The 14,997-nt window shown below is 31.2% G+C and overlaps 1 pseudogene; it reads left to right on the forward strand.

The window, feature by feature from the left end:
* Nucleotides 1–1,680: 1,680 nt before the first annotated feature.
* LOC107485150 (inositol transporter 1-like) lies at nt 1,681–2,310 on the forward strand (annotated as a pseudogene).
* Nucleotides 2,311–14,997: the final 12,687 nt, after the last annotated feature.

Below are 14,997 nucleotides of genomic sequence, written 5' to 3' on the forward strand. Positions count from 1 at the left end.
TGCAAGATATTCTGTCCGTCTATTTGTTTTGAGAATTTTGATTTTACAGCCACTTTATTTTTTGACAAACGCTTTGAATGTCTTAAAGACATCACATGCTTCTGATTTCTGCTTTAGAAAGTATACTCATGTATATCTATTAAAATCATCAATAAAAGCGATAAAGTACCTACTACCGCTATTACTTGAAACTAAGGCTGGTAATCAATACCCTATCCGCGGGTACCCAACCTGGACCAACCCGTTCGGACGGTAGGGTACGGGTTCAGGGTATAGCCTACCTTACCCTACCTGCACCCAAGGTTCTGAAAACCGGACTGGACCAGCCGATTCGACCGATTTAATCGCGAACCGGTGCTGCAAACGGTCCGGTCCTCATCTGAAAACCATACAAAGAAGAATCGCTTAAGAACCGGTGAACCGGCCAAAAACCGGCCGGTTGGACTGAACCGGTGACCGGCCGGTTACGCAAAACGACGCCGTTTTATGATTTTTTTTTAAAAAAATAAAAAATGAACCTGACCCAACCCGCTCGTGGAGCACCCCACCCCCTTTCTTCCCCCGACCCCATTCATTCATGATTCATCTGAATAATCTCCAATGGAGAATCCTAGCCGCCCTAAACCATAGCCCCCCTGTCGCCATCCTTCGTCCCCGCGGTCACAAGTCATCAGTGCCACCGCCGTCGCCTGGACCTCATCCCCAATAACCCTCCATCGTCGCCTAGTTCCCTGCCTAGTAGCCCTCCATCTCCATCGTCTTCATCTTCTCAACACCAGCAAGCAGTAGCACTTTCATCGTCTTCATCGTCGCGCGGTCCTCAACAGTCAACACCGGTAGCCTTCCATCGACCCCAGGTGAGTGACTCGTCCTCTGCTCATCTTCTTTGTTCTTCGCCTCTGCTCATCTTCTTTAGTATAAGAAACATGTATGAAATTGATACTCTTTGAACTTCCTCTGTGAACTGAACTTAGATTTCTGTTTAATTTTCTGTGAACTTCATCTGTGAACTGTTTAATTTCTGTGAACTTCCTCTGCTCAGTGCCCATCTTCTTCCTTCTTCGTTTCTCTGCTCAATTTCTGTTTGTTGGTTAGCATAAAAAATAAATAATCTGAAAATTAACTGGCTGGTCTTCTATTTTGTAGCTCAATTTTTGTTTGTTGCACAATTTCTATTTGTTGGTCAATTTGTGTTTGGTCCTCGGCTCAATTTCTGTTTGCTGCTCAGCATAAGAAATTAAAAATCTGAAAATTAAGCTGGCTGGTTTTCTATTTTGCAGCTCAACTTCCTCTGTGAACTGAATTTAGATTTCTGTTTAATTTGCTGGAACTTCATCTGTGAACTGTTCAATTTCTGTGTATGTTCATTGTGTTGTGTTGTGTTGTGGGCTTGTGGCTGTTTTTACTTTTTAATTTCATATATGTTTTATTAATTTCAGTTATGGAAGATAGTATTAATCAAGAAGCAACTGCTGATAACAATGCTTCTGTGAATATTTATTTGAGAACAAAATGCTTAAGGTGCTTGTTCTCACACATATTGCAAGTGTGCAGAGATATAAAAAGAAAAATGAACTGATCCCTCTTCTTTATTCTATGTACTATTTAAATATGTATGTGATTGTTTCTCAAATAAACTAGTTATTCTTAACAAGCATATGATGGTTGATTGTGCAGGCTTTTCAGCAGTTTACAGGCATTAACACAGTAATGTACTACAGCCCAACGATTGTGCAAATGGCTGGCTTCCGCTCTAATGAGTTAGCTCTTCTTCTATCCCTCATAGTTGCTGGCTTGAATGCTTGCAGCACCATTCTTGGCATTTACCTTATCGACCATGCAGGGCGAAGAAAACTGTCCCTCTATAGCTTAGCAGGGGTAATAGTATCACTGATCATCCTGTCCATTTCATTTTTCAAGCAATCATCTGAAAATGCTTTGTATGGATAGCTTGCGGTTCTAGGATTGGCCCTGTATATTGCATTCTTCTCACCGGGGATGGGGACTGTGCCTTGGACAGTAAACTCAGAGATATATCCCGAACAATAACAAAAAATTTGCGGCGACATGTCTGCAACTGTCAATTGGGTTTCCAATTTGATTGTAGCAGAGTCATTTCTATCAGTTGCTCAAGGTGCAGGAACTGGTCCTACTTTCTTGATCATTGCAGGCATAGCTGTGCTTGCATTTCTGTTTGTGTTTGTTTTTGTTCCTGAAACCAAAGGGTTGACGTTTGATGAAGTGGAGATTTTGTGGAAGGATAGAGCTTGGGGTAAGAATCCTCACACTCAGAGCCTTCTTCAATCTTGAGCATGCAAATGGATCCTAGTTCTACTCTGATTAGAATGCATGCAACCTTTTTTGCACAATGCATTAGCAGTCAATTTGTTATATGTTGTATTGTATTCATGTTACTTATTCCATTCGTTTTTAATATTGTTCGAGTCAACATTCAATATCAGTAGTAGTATTGAAGCATTCAATTCAGTTCATGAGTTGTTATATATGAAGGGAAATGCTCAATCTCAACTTCTGAGAATCTGTGACTGATGAAATATTTTATGTAGTGTTTTAAATTTTGAAGATATTTTAAAATTTATATTAGACTATAATTATATTTTAGGATGTGTATTTATAATTTATTTATTATTCTATTCTAAAACGGTTTTTCCGATTGAACCACCGGTTGAACCGGTTAGACCAATGAACCAGTGAACCAGTGACTAGAGCGATTTGATGACCGGTCCGGTTTTCTGAACCTTGCCTGCACCCCTAATATATTGTATAATATATATGTAAAAGTTATGTATGTAGTGAAGAAAGTGAGTGTTGAACCCACAATCTTTCTTTTATAAAAACTTAAAATAACCATTAAACTAGTTGATGATCATATTATTTGTAATTTTATGTTAGATTTCTTTAAGATTTTATTATTTTTAATTTTAATTTGAACTTAGTTTTTTATTTTCTATTTTATTAATATGTATGATATTTGGAATGGTTGAATTTTATATTTGCTTGAAATTTTTTTATTTTTCTGCGGGTAGGGTCGAGTAGTGTAGGGTTTAAAACTTTAGAGTGTGGGTAGGGTTAGGGTTGAGAAATTCTCAACTTGCGGGTAGAGTAGGGTAGAATTTTTAAAAATTTTTCAACCCATGGGTAGGGATAGGATAGAGTCCAAACCCTACCCTGCTCTACCCATTGTCAGCCCTACTTGAAACTTCTACAGAACAGATATCTGAATGCACAATTTCAAGTAATCTTCTGGCTCTCTATGACTTTTCTGTGGGGAATGGATCTATGTGCTTCTTTTCCAGTTGACAAATCTCACAAACACAATTGGGAATATGAATCCGTGGTAGGCCAGAAATAAGTCCTTTTCTTGACAGGTAGTTTAGGCCAAAAAAATAAAAATGCCCAAATCGCATGTGCCATAACCAATTATCATCAAGTATCACAGAACTCATGCAAGAGGGATTAACATGTTGAATTTTTAACGGAAACATTCTATTTGAAGTAATCTTTGCTTTATCTATGAACCTTCCGTTGTTGTCAAACAGTGTAGTATCCACGATAAGTTATCATCTTATATCCCTTCTCAGATAATTGCCCCATACTCAGTGAATTGTAATCAAGTTCAAAAGTATAAAAAATATCAGAAATATAACTCAAAGAACTATCTTTCAATCTAATTGGTATGTGCCATTTTTCTTCAATAGGAATCTTTGTACTATTACCAAACTTCAATAATAATTTAACTGAATCATCTAGTGAAGAAAATAACTCCTTTCTATCAGACATATGATTACTACAGGCATTATCCAAGCACCATATATTTTCATCTTCAGCACATGAATTACTTGTAACAAATAAAGTTTAAGTACCCGGATTAACATTAATAGTTTGATGCTGATTTTCTGTAATATGTGCTTGATTGTTATTCACCATTTTAAATCTGCAACCTGCTACTTTGTGTCCATATTTTTCACAATAAAAGTAGTTGAAATTGGTTCTTTCTTGATAAAAATTGCTTCAACCTCTTCCTCAGTTGACAGACCTAAAATTTGTTTCACCTTTTCCTTGATTAGGTGGTGTAAAGTTATTATAACTTCCTTGGTTGTAATTTCCACGACCTCTACCTCTGAAACTTCCTCTGCCTCTACTTTAAAAATTAAAACCATGACCTCATCTTTCTTGTGTACGGCTTGATTCTGCAACATTGTTTAAATTCACTTGACTTTTCAGGGCTTCCTCGGTTGATTTTTTTACTTCTCTAATATTCTACTGATGTGGCTTTCCATGGTTCCTTGCAACTCTGCAATCGTCATAGTATCCATATCGTGAGACTCTAGTATCGTAATCACCACATGGTCATACTTCATTGGTATGGTGCGAAGAATTTTCTCCACCACTTTGCTATCGGACATATCTTCTCCATAAACTCTCATCTTATTGACAAGATCTGTAACACGAGTAAAATGTTGCTCAACAGTTTCTGAACTATACATCTCATACCTTTCATATTCTCTTCTGAAAGACTGTAGCTTTACTTTTTGAGTTTTATCTACACCTTTATATGATAGCTTCAACGTATTCCATGCCTCTTTTGCACTTTTGGCATTTGCTATTTTGCCAAACACCGAATTTGAGATAGCACCAATTGATCTCTCCTCTGTTGGGAAGCATCTGCTCCTTCTTGCAAACCTGGTTCAATGAAATTCCACAGGTTCTGGGCTTTCAAATGGGTAGACATCAAAGTCTCCCAATAATTAAAATCAAGTTTCCTATCTAACTTGGGACCGGACCACACAATATTAAAAGTGTTTGCCATACCAACTCTATGAATAAATAACTATGTGAGAATTCTCTCACACTTCACAAACTCTCAAACACCAGGAGCTGATACCAAATGTAAATATAATACTTACATTATATTAGCCCCAAGATCACTTATTCACATAAATAGCACTACCATATTTTTCATCACTCAAACTTACTAACAATCAAGAGATAATTTTTGAAACAAACATCTAGCATTTTTTATTCATGGAGAGATAATTAATAACATACATATGAAGTCTTTATATAGGCAAACCTTCATAATAAAATTTTAATTTTTATAACAACTAAGCACTAGTTGTAATGATTCAAGAAATAATAAGTAGAAACTTTGACTAGTCAAATTTCTTATTCAATTTTATTTCAAATTCTTAGTCATCAATCTTGAAGCTTCCAATTCATGATTATTCATCATTCTTCTAGTATAGAAGTGATAAGTGCAACTTGTTCATAATTCTTCTAACTTGATTTGTAGCCTCCAATTTTGACTAGGAGATAAAATTTGACTTGTGATTCTTTTAATTTCTAGTTTCATCCCTTATAATTCTTATAACTTTTAATTTCATGATAGTTCTAATATGGTATAATTGTACTACTCTCTTAAATATTCTTGATTTAATTTTCTAACAAAAAATATTTAAATAATATCATCCAAAATGTAATACGCAAGGCTGCTGTGGTTGTTGCCGCGAAGTTCACAATCGGAAGGAGGGACAACAGCAGAGCAGAGAGGTGCGCAATGCTACAAAATTAACGACAACAGGGGCGACACACAAAATGCTGTAGAATTGATGACAGCAAAGAGGCACACGACGTTAATAATTTAGTATTATAATAACTAGGTGGATTTAATTGGCCCTCAAAAGTAACGAAAGAGAAGCATGATTACTCAGATCTCAAAATTTGAAAAGGCTATTGGACTTTATTTCGAAATAATGTGGACTCAAATCTCTTGACTTTGATGGGAGTAATAAAACATCTCAAATGATGCTTTAACTTTTTATTTAGTAATTAATTAAAGGTGTTTCCACAAAAATGTAAATTATTTCCCACTTCTTAATTAAGCTAATTTTAAATTTTTAATCATATTCTTTTAATCCATTATTAGGCATTGTGCTTGCAAGTGATATCCCCATTCCCCACCATTAATAAACCCAATTATAGTCTAATGGAAGCACCTACCTTACCTGCTTCATTATCCAATCCCTTTGTCTTGATAAACACCGCATGCACCACTAATTTCATCGATTGATAAATTAATAACTATTACTTTTAGAATGTGATGTCAAGTGTAGTTTACAAAATTGACGTGTCTGAGATATGATATTTATACTAAATCACAAATAGGCTTTCCAAAATGTGTCTTTCTTTTCATATATTCCTATTTTATAATCTTATATCTATGTAAGTTTATATTGTCTTCTACTACTCACATCCTTATCAGTGTCTTAGTGAAGTGGAATGCCAGGTCAATGAGGCATTCAACATAACTATATCATTATGCAAATTGCAACAAGGACCGTATCAAGCTGAAGAACTATTAACCAAATAAGTAATTTAGTTAAGAAGTTCTATTTAACGACAAACAGGTGTCAAAGTATTAAATATATTTTTTTAACCTATTTAGATGGATATTAAATGATTAATTCACATATCTGCTTAAATGAGACTCAGATCTATGACAAGTTAATAGTTGGTCAACCAAATTAGGAGATATCGTAAAAAATAATTTTTTTATTAAATGATTAAAATTTTTAATGTTTTAAAATCTTTATTGTATAACAAGTTTCAACCCAAAATCCTTATACATATCCTACCAAAATACTTAACATAGTGGCTATGTTAGCTATGATTAGTAATTTAATATACTATAGCTAGGTTAGGCCATGATTAACAATTGATGACACTCAACTTTCCTAGTGTGTTTTTTGATTATTGTCTAATGTACCGAATGTCATGCCTTGCATTGGTTGGTTCCAAAATATAAAACAAAGAAAAATCCACAATGGGTATGACGTGCCCCAATAGAAATGTTATGTCTACAATAAATTTAAAAGTAATTTATTGGGTTAACCACCAAAAACGCTACGCTGACAGAAATACACCCGAATTTTATTATCGACAAAAATATTTTTAAATAATTTAAAAACATAACAACAATATCCAACAATAAATATATATTTTCAAAAAATGTCTTAAAGAATGAATTTTGATGTGATTTTTTACAAGAATAATAAAAAAGATAAGATATTATTATTCTTAAAATTTTATAATTTTTTTAAGTATATATTTTTTTGTGATTTTTTAAAAGTATTATTAGTTGTTAACAAAAAATTACAAGAAAAATATATACTCAATGAAAAATCACCAAATTTTAAGGATACTAATATCTCATTTTTTTAATCATGCTTGTAAAAAATTGTATTAAAATTCAATCTCTAATATATTTTTTGAGAAATACATATTTAATGTTAGATAATCTTGCAAAAAAAAAACTAGCATTAAATATGTATTTCTCAAAAAATACATTAGAGATTGAATTTTGATGCAATTTTTTGCAAGCATAATCAAAAAAATGAGATATTATTATTCTTAAAATTTAGTGATTTTTTGTTAAGTATATATTATTTTATAATTTTTTAAAAGTATTATTGGTTGTTAACAAAAATAATTATAAAAAATTATATACTTAACAAAAAATTACTAATTTTTATGTATAATAATATATTATTTTGTAATTGAGTATATACCCATTTTGGTCCTCAAAGAATTTCAGACGGGACATTTTAGTTCCCAACTAAAATTAATTACTCGATTGGTCCCTAACAATTAATTCCGTCAGTCACTTAGGTTCTTTATTCCGTTAATTCTAACGGAGGACAAAATAGTCCCTGATAACTCTAATAGGAGAACAAAATGGTCCCTAATCTCTTCTGTTCAGAAACGATACTGTTCTCTCCTAATTTCCATCATATCTCGCATAACACTAACAGTCTAACACTATAACTTCAAACTACACAATGCACACTCTATAAATTTAATGTTCACAAGAAAACAAAATCATCAACTTGTTCTCAATCAATTCATATTCAGGAAACTAATGCTTATGTCTCTTAACTAGTTGTCGTCTTCGATAGATCCCATGAATCTAGACAGCAAGTCTAATTTGTTAAGACTCGTTGTCGTCGTTGCCATCTCCCTCCTCCTCTGCCCTAACATCTCTATGACCACATTGTCCACCACTCCGATCGCTTCTTTCAGCTTCTTCTCCGTTGAGCGGCAACAGTGAAATTGCTCGTTGTAATAGCTTGAATGCGAGGTTGAAGCTGTTTGTCAACTTGGACTTCGGAAAAGAAGGAATGAAGCACTCAGTGTCTATTTCAAATGAGAATTTGCATATGATATCGAAGGAGAATCTTCTCATGATGTTCTAGTGTCCAACAATCTATATTGCTTGTCGGAGAGTGGAGAAAGGCGGGCCCTTGGAGTAGTTGTGGGACTTGGTCTTGAGGATGTCGTGGACGTTGTCGGGGTTGGAGGTGATGTTATCAAAGACGTGGAAGTGGATGCTTTTGGTGGGTAAAGTGCAGAGGAGGTGGATGTACCAATCACAAAGATTTAGAAAGTGTGTGGTCCATGACATATTGAGGTAGGTGCGACACTTGTGACAGTTACACCATGGTTTAATCTTGGAGCTAAAGAGGAGGAAGAAAAAGATGAAAAAGAAGACTGTGAAGGTGAAGAAGGAGAGTATGAATGTTAGGGTTATGCGAGATATGATAAAAATTGGGGAAGAACAGTGTCGTTTTCGAATAAAAGGGTTAGAGATCACTTTGTCTCTCGTTAGAGTTGTCAGGGATCATTTTGTCCCATGTTAGAGTTTTTAGGGACCATTTTGTCTTTTGTTAGAGTTGACGGAGTCAAGGACCTAAGTGACTGACGGAATTAATTGTTTGGGACCAATCGAGTAATTAATTTTAGTTGGAGGCTAAAATGTCTGGTTTGAAATTCTTTGAGGACCAAAATGAGTATATACTCTATTATTTTTATAATCATTCTTACAAAAAACTGCATTAAAATTCAATCTCTAAGGTATTTTTTGAAAATATATATTTACTGTTGGGTATTGTTGTTGTGTTTTTAAATTATTTGAAAGCATTTTTGTCGATAGTAAAATTCGAGTGTATTTTTGTCAGCGTTTGAATAATTCGAGGAAATTTTTTGTGGTTAACCCTAATTTATTTATATTGGACAATTTTAATTAGTGATTTGTACAAATAGTATGTAAACTATTTTCAGAAACGCACTACTGTGCATATTCACATATAAAAGGCATGGTGTGCAATTGATGGAGGGAAAATCATACCCCACTAGTTACTTTTACAGATACAGTGGCCAAAATTAATGGCACCATCTTATAACTATGTATGTAGTTGTGGAAATAGCACATACTTTTCTATATCAAACCATTAGCAATACAACAAATACAAAGGGACCAAGAAATCAGAAAGCACGTATATGTATATTATTGATGATCTCTCTTGGACTTTTGCTTTCCACATAGATCGAACAATATACGTTGCTCCATGTTAGACATTGCTGGTTTCTATTTATGTCTCTATCTCATAGGCAAAAGGAGAAAAAGCTATTCATTTTTAAACTATAAAGAAAAGTTTCATTAAATATTTTTAAATTATCTTTTTAACACAAAAGAATTCTCATTTATATTATATATATTGCACTATCTTGCTTGTTGTTTCATTTATTTATTTTTGAATTTAAGTTATTATATTAACATATTAAAATTATGATTTAATTACTCTGTTGGTCTTTATAGTTTCGCGAAATTTTTAATTAGGTCACTATACTTTTTTTCCTTTAAATTGTTGGGAATAAGTAGTATGACCACAATCTAATCAATTACGTGTCAAATAATTTGTTATTGTTTAAAATGTTAATATAATAAGGTCTTTGATTAAATTTAGAGATTTATCATTGTGATAGTGATCATAATATTGAGAGATAAATCTTTTATAATTTAATATAAATTATTCTTGGTGATATGTTTATTAAAAAGGACATTAATAATAATCTGGAAAGATCAATATATATATAATGGTCTTCATTGGATGAAGATTAATAGATCTCATTTATTAAATTATATATATAGATGGTGCATATAGAGATATGAACATTGAACTGACTCACTTTGAGAATTCCTAATGGTTATAATTACCGTATATTTGTCAATAGGATACTCTCAAGATGAACATGGTGATAGAGTTTCCTTTGACCTGCGACTATCATAGTAATTAACAATGTATTTATTATACTTTGATTCCGGACACCTAATACCCTAGGGTGCTAGTTGAATGGATATTGGGTATAATTTAAATACTTGTAGAATTAATGATTAGTCAATAAGAAATCCGTCAACTCTCGATAAAGAGTTTGAGCTCTATGATTATAATGACTGAGATGAATGAAACATTGGCCAAGGAGATTGAATGAATGAAGAAATGAGTTTCTTAGGTCATTTACAGTTCATTATAATAATGGTAACAAGTTAGAGTTTGACAATTAAACCATACTCTAAGGGTTAACCAAGAGCTGGAAAGATGGAAGGAATTATACTTTGTTCTTTCGAGGTTCTTAGTAAAAATAGATTACTTCAAACTATCGGGTCGTTGAGGAGTGTTGCTAGACGCCAATCTTGATTAGTAAATTTAGTATGACTAATTTACTACCCGCTTAGTATTGAACCTATGGGGTCACACACTAACGAGTGTTCTAATCTTTGCTGTAGAATTATTTAATTATTATTTTGATTTGATCAAATAAATAATTATATTAATTCAAACGGAATATTATTATATTCTTTGCTAGCACCAAGAATATAATAATAGTATGATAATTGAGAATATTATATGAGATTTGAGAATAATTGGTTATTCTATTTCTAAACTTGAATTCTAAATTTGGATGAGATCCTAATTGATTTTGTTTCAAATTAAGTTATGATATGATTCATAAATTTTAAGGATTCAGATTTAGAATTTGAAGATATGGTTTAAATTTGAATTGAGAATAAAATTTAAAATTAGTAACAAATCTCATACTATATATATGTGTGTCAAGAGTAGAGAAAATGTGTGAGAATAAAACACAAGGGTTTTAATCCTTTACCTCTACACACATAAACGTATGTGAGCCTGATTCTTGGAGAAGAATTTTATGGCGTGCAAAGGGTTGCAAGAGGTTTCTCAATTTAGATCAAATGTCCATTGGTCAAGGAGTTGACAGCAAAAGTTGGTCTCGGTGTAGATACGCATAGCGCCTTCGTACCATCAAAGGAGAATAAAATTTTTTACTAAAGCGTCTAAAGGTATTTAGATCTGATCTATATTATATATTGTTTATTAGAATAAAGTTTAAGCATAAAATAAATCTTTAGGACTACCTTATTTTTCTTCCGTTGCGTGTTATGAACACATGGTAATCCTTCAATGGTATAAGAGCTTTGCCTTTTTGAGTTTAAATTTTTATTCCTATTTTCTTAAAGTTTGTGAATTAATAGGATTAATTCAAATTGGTTTTAAGCATGTGATGTATTTATTTTCATTGAGATGGTTTTCTAATAAATTAATAATTAATTTATTTTAATTATTTAATTGTGATTAAATTATCATTCTTTTAATATAAAAGTTATATTTATAATCAAATTTTTTATTTGATTTTATTTATATATTAAGTTTTATTGTGATTTTGATCACAATAAAAGGAATAAGATGCAAAATATCTTTTGTTTGTTTCTTATACATATAGGTGTATATATAAAAGTCAAATTTGATTTGGTAATTTTTTAAGGCTAAACGTTAGTACATGAAAAATCAAATTTTGATTTGATTGATGTGTTTCGAACACTATAATTTTAGAAATTAATTTTTCTAATGTTCTTGATTATAAAGAGCGGCCTGACAACCAGGAATTTTATTTTCAAAATAATAACCAGTGTATACATTTGATGTATTAAGGATTTAATTTTATATTTTTACCTAGACAACCTAGGAGTATAAAATTTAATTCAAGAATACTGATAGAAATTCTCTAACAATAGAGATAAGTTCTAAAAGTTAGGATATTGTCAAAAATAAATTTATCTCTTGTTTATAAGGAACGACCTGACAACCAGAAGACTTGTAATCACGGATAGAATTTATTCATGTATATGATGATGCATAAGGAGAATTAATTTAATACTTGAACCTAGACAACCTAGGGGTATAAAATATAATTGTCTGACAACCAGATAATTATTTGGGATTATAATTATATGGGATATAATTTAATCATATTTATTTGGAATAGGTATGAGTAACAACTTGACAACCAAAGTACTCATTTACGATTCTAAATAATTTTGCCAAAAATATAGATTTCTTGATTTACTTTTATATTTTAAATTTTAAATATGTCCATCTTTCGTATGGCATACTTGAAAATAATAAATTGGCTATACATTGAAAATTGTTCTTATGTATAAAAGGATTTCATGGACATGATAATCCTATTGAAATAATATTGTCCAATAAATTTGGTAATAAAATAATACTTGTGAAGTATCTAAAATATTATTTTACTATAATATAGGTTGTTTTGACAATCATGAGTTCTAATTTCAAAAGCATATACCCACTATTTATTACTAAATATCTTGAGAAGATGTATGGTGCCCAAAGTAAGATAGTATGATCATCAAAGATTTTATTTAAACTAGTGGGAGTATTAGACTATATATTTTGAATTAAACAACTTTAGAAATTGAAATGCCATTAGGCAAATGACTTTTGTGAGAATTGTTCTTGCAAGCATTTTTGAAGATTTATTTTGTTACAAACAATTTATAATTGGCCTTAATATTTGTGACCTTTTTAGAAAAACTCAATACGAGTATTGAGGATGCCAATCAAAATTGCTCTTAAGGGTTGGTTTGACTAATAATAAAGATATTGAGTATTTTTATTATAAGAGCTTAAAGTAAAATCTCTAATTATCTAATTGATATTCTATTGAATAGAAAATGAGATTCTCTCAATGCACAAATATTAGTACTCTATGTACCCAATCATGTTTAAAAAATATGAAATTTGATTTAGTTGAGTATCATTGTTTGTTAAATATTTGGACTACATTTTAAAAATATTGCTAAATTAACAAATTTCTCACTAAATCATTTTTTTATCCATATGAAATATAGAAAAGGCATAAGTTGAAACTCAAGAACATTAGAGTTTGGAGATGTCTTATATGTGTTAAGAGATTGCACAATAATAGAATTGATATTAGGTCCAATAAACGAGATTTATTGGTTACCCTAAAGAAATAATGAGATTATTTTTATCACTATTCTTATGATAAAGTATCTGTAATAAGAGGTTAAACTCTTTTTTTAGAAAAGAGATTCCATCTTAAAGAAAGAGTGGGAGTAACAATTACTTTTATTAGAATTGTATATCACTCAATAGAGGATATACTTTCTTCTGAAAATATAAAAGGTTTGATCGTCAAACTAACTTTTCGAAAAGATAGCCAATTTGTATAATGATATAATTCTATAAAGATAGATCTAATGGTTACTTAAATTTTTTATAATCATGTTCAATAAGGATTGTCCTTAAAATAAAATTATGCACTATTGTAGTGGGAGATTTCAAGTTTTAAGAAAATGAGATATTTATTATGCACTAGGTATATTTTGCAAAAGGTCAAGCAAACATGCTTAAGAACAAAGGTGTTTAAGGTCAAAAGAGTTTTGATAAACACAAATGTGCTTTGAAAATTATACACATGACTGATTGGCTCTAGTGCAAGTGGGAGATTATTGTGATAATAGTATGCCCAAGATCCAATCTATCATGATTGGCTCTCGTGCAAGTGGGAGCTTGTTGGGAATAAGTAGTATGACCACAATCCAATCAATCACGTGTCAAATAATTTGTTATTGTTATTATATTAAAATATTAATATAATTAGGTTCTTGATTAAATTTAGAGATTTATCAGTGTGATAGTGATCATAATATTGAGAGATAAATCTTTTATAATTTAATCTAAATTGTTATTGGTCATAGGTTTATTAAAAAGGACATTAATAATAATCCGGAAAGATCAATATATATATATATATATAATGGTCTTCATTGGATGAAGATTAATAGATCTCATTTATTAAATTATATATATAGATGATGCATATAGAGATATGACCATTGAACTGACTCACTTTAAGAATTCCTAATGGTTATAATTACTGTATATTTGTCAATAGGATATTCTCAAGATGAACATGGTGATAGAGTTTCCTTTGACCTGCGACTATCATAGTAATTAACAATGTATTTATTATACTTTGATTCCGGACACCTAATACCCTAGGGTGCTAGTTGAATGGATATTGGATATAATTTAAATACTTGTAGAATTAATGATTAGTCAATAAGGAATCCGTCAACTCTCGGTAAAGAGTTTGAGTTCTATGATTATAATGACTGAGATGAATAAAACCTTGGCCAAGGGGATTGAATGAATGAAGAAATGAGTTTTTTAGGTCATTCACACTTCATTATAATAATGGTAACAAGTTAGAGTTTGACAATTAAACCATACTCTAAGGGTTAACCAAGAGCTGAAAAAATGGAAGGAATTATACTTTGTTCTTCTGAGATTCTTAGTAAAAATCGATTACTTCAAACTATCGAGTCGTTGAGGAGTGTTGCTAGACGCCAACCTTGATTAGTAAATTTAGTATGACTAATTTTCTACCCGCTTAGTATTGAACCTATGGGGTCACACACTAACGAGTGTTCTAATCTTTGCTGTAAAATTATTTAATTATTATTTTGATTTGATCAAATAAATAATTATATTAATTCAAATAGAATATTATTATATTCTTTGCTAGCACCAAAAATATAATAATAGTATGATAATTGAGAATATTATATGAGATTTGAGAATAATTGGTTATTCTATTTCTAAACTTGAATTTTAAATTTGGATGAGATTCTAACTGATTTTGTTTCAAATTAAGTTATGATATGATTCATAAATTTGAAGGATTCAGATTTAGAATTTGAAGATATGGTTTAAATTTGAATTG

This window comes from Arachis duranensis, chromosome 4 (assembly GCF_000817695.3).
Source record: "Arachis duranensis cultivar V14167 chromosome 4, aradu.V14167.gnm2.J7QH, whole genome shotgun sequence".
NCBI lineage: Eukaryota > Viridiplantae > Streptophyta > Magnoliopsida > Fabales > Fabaceae > Arachis > Arachis duranensis.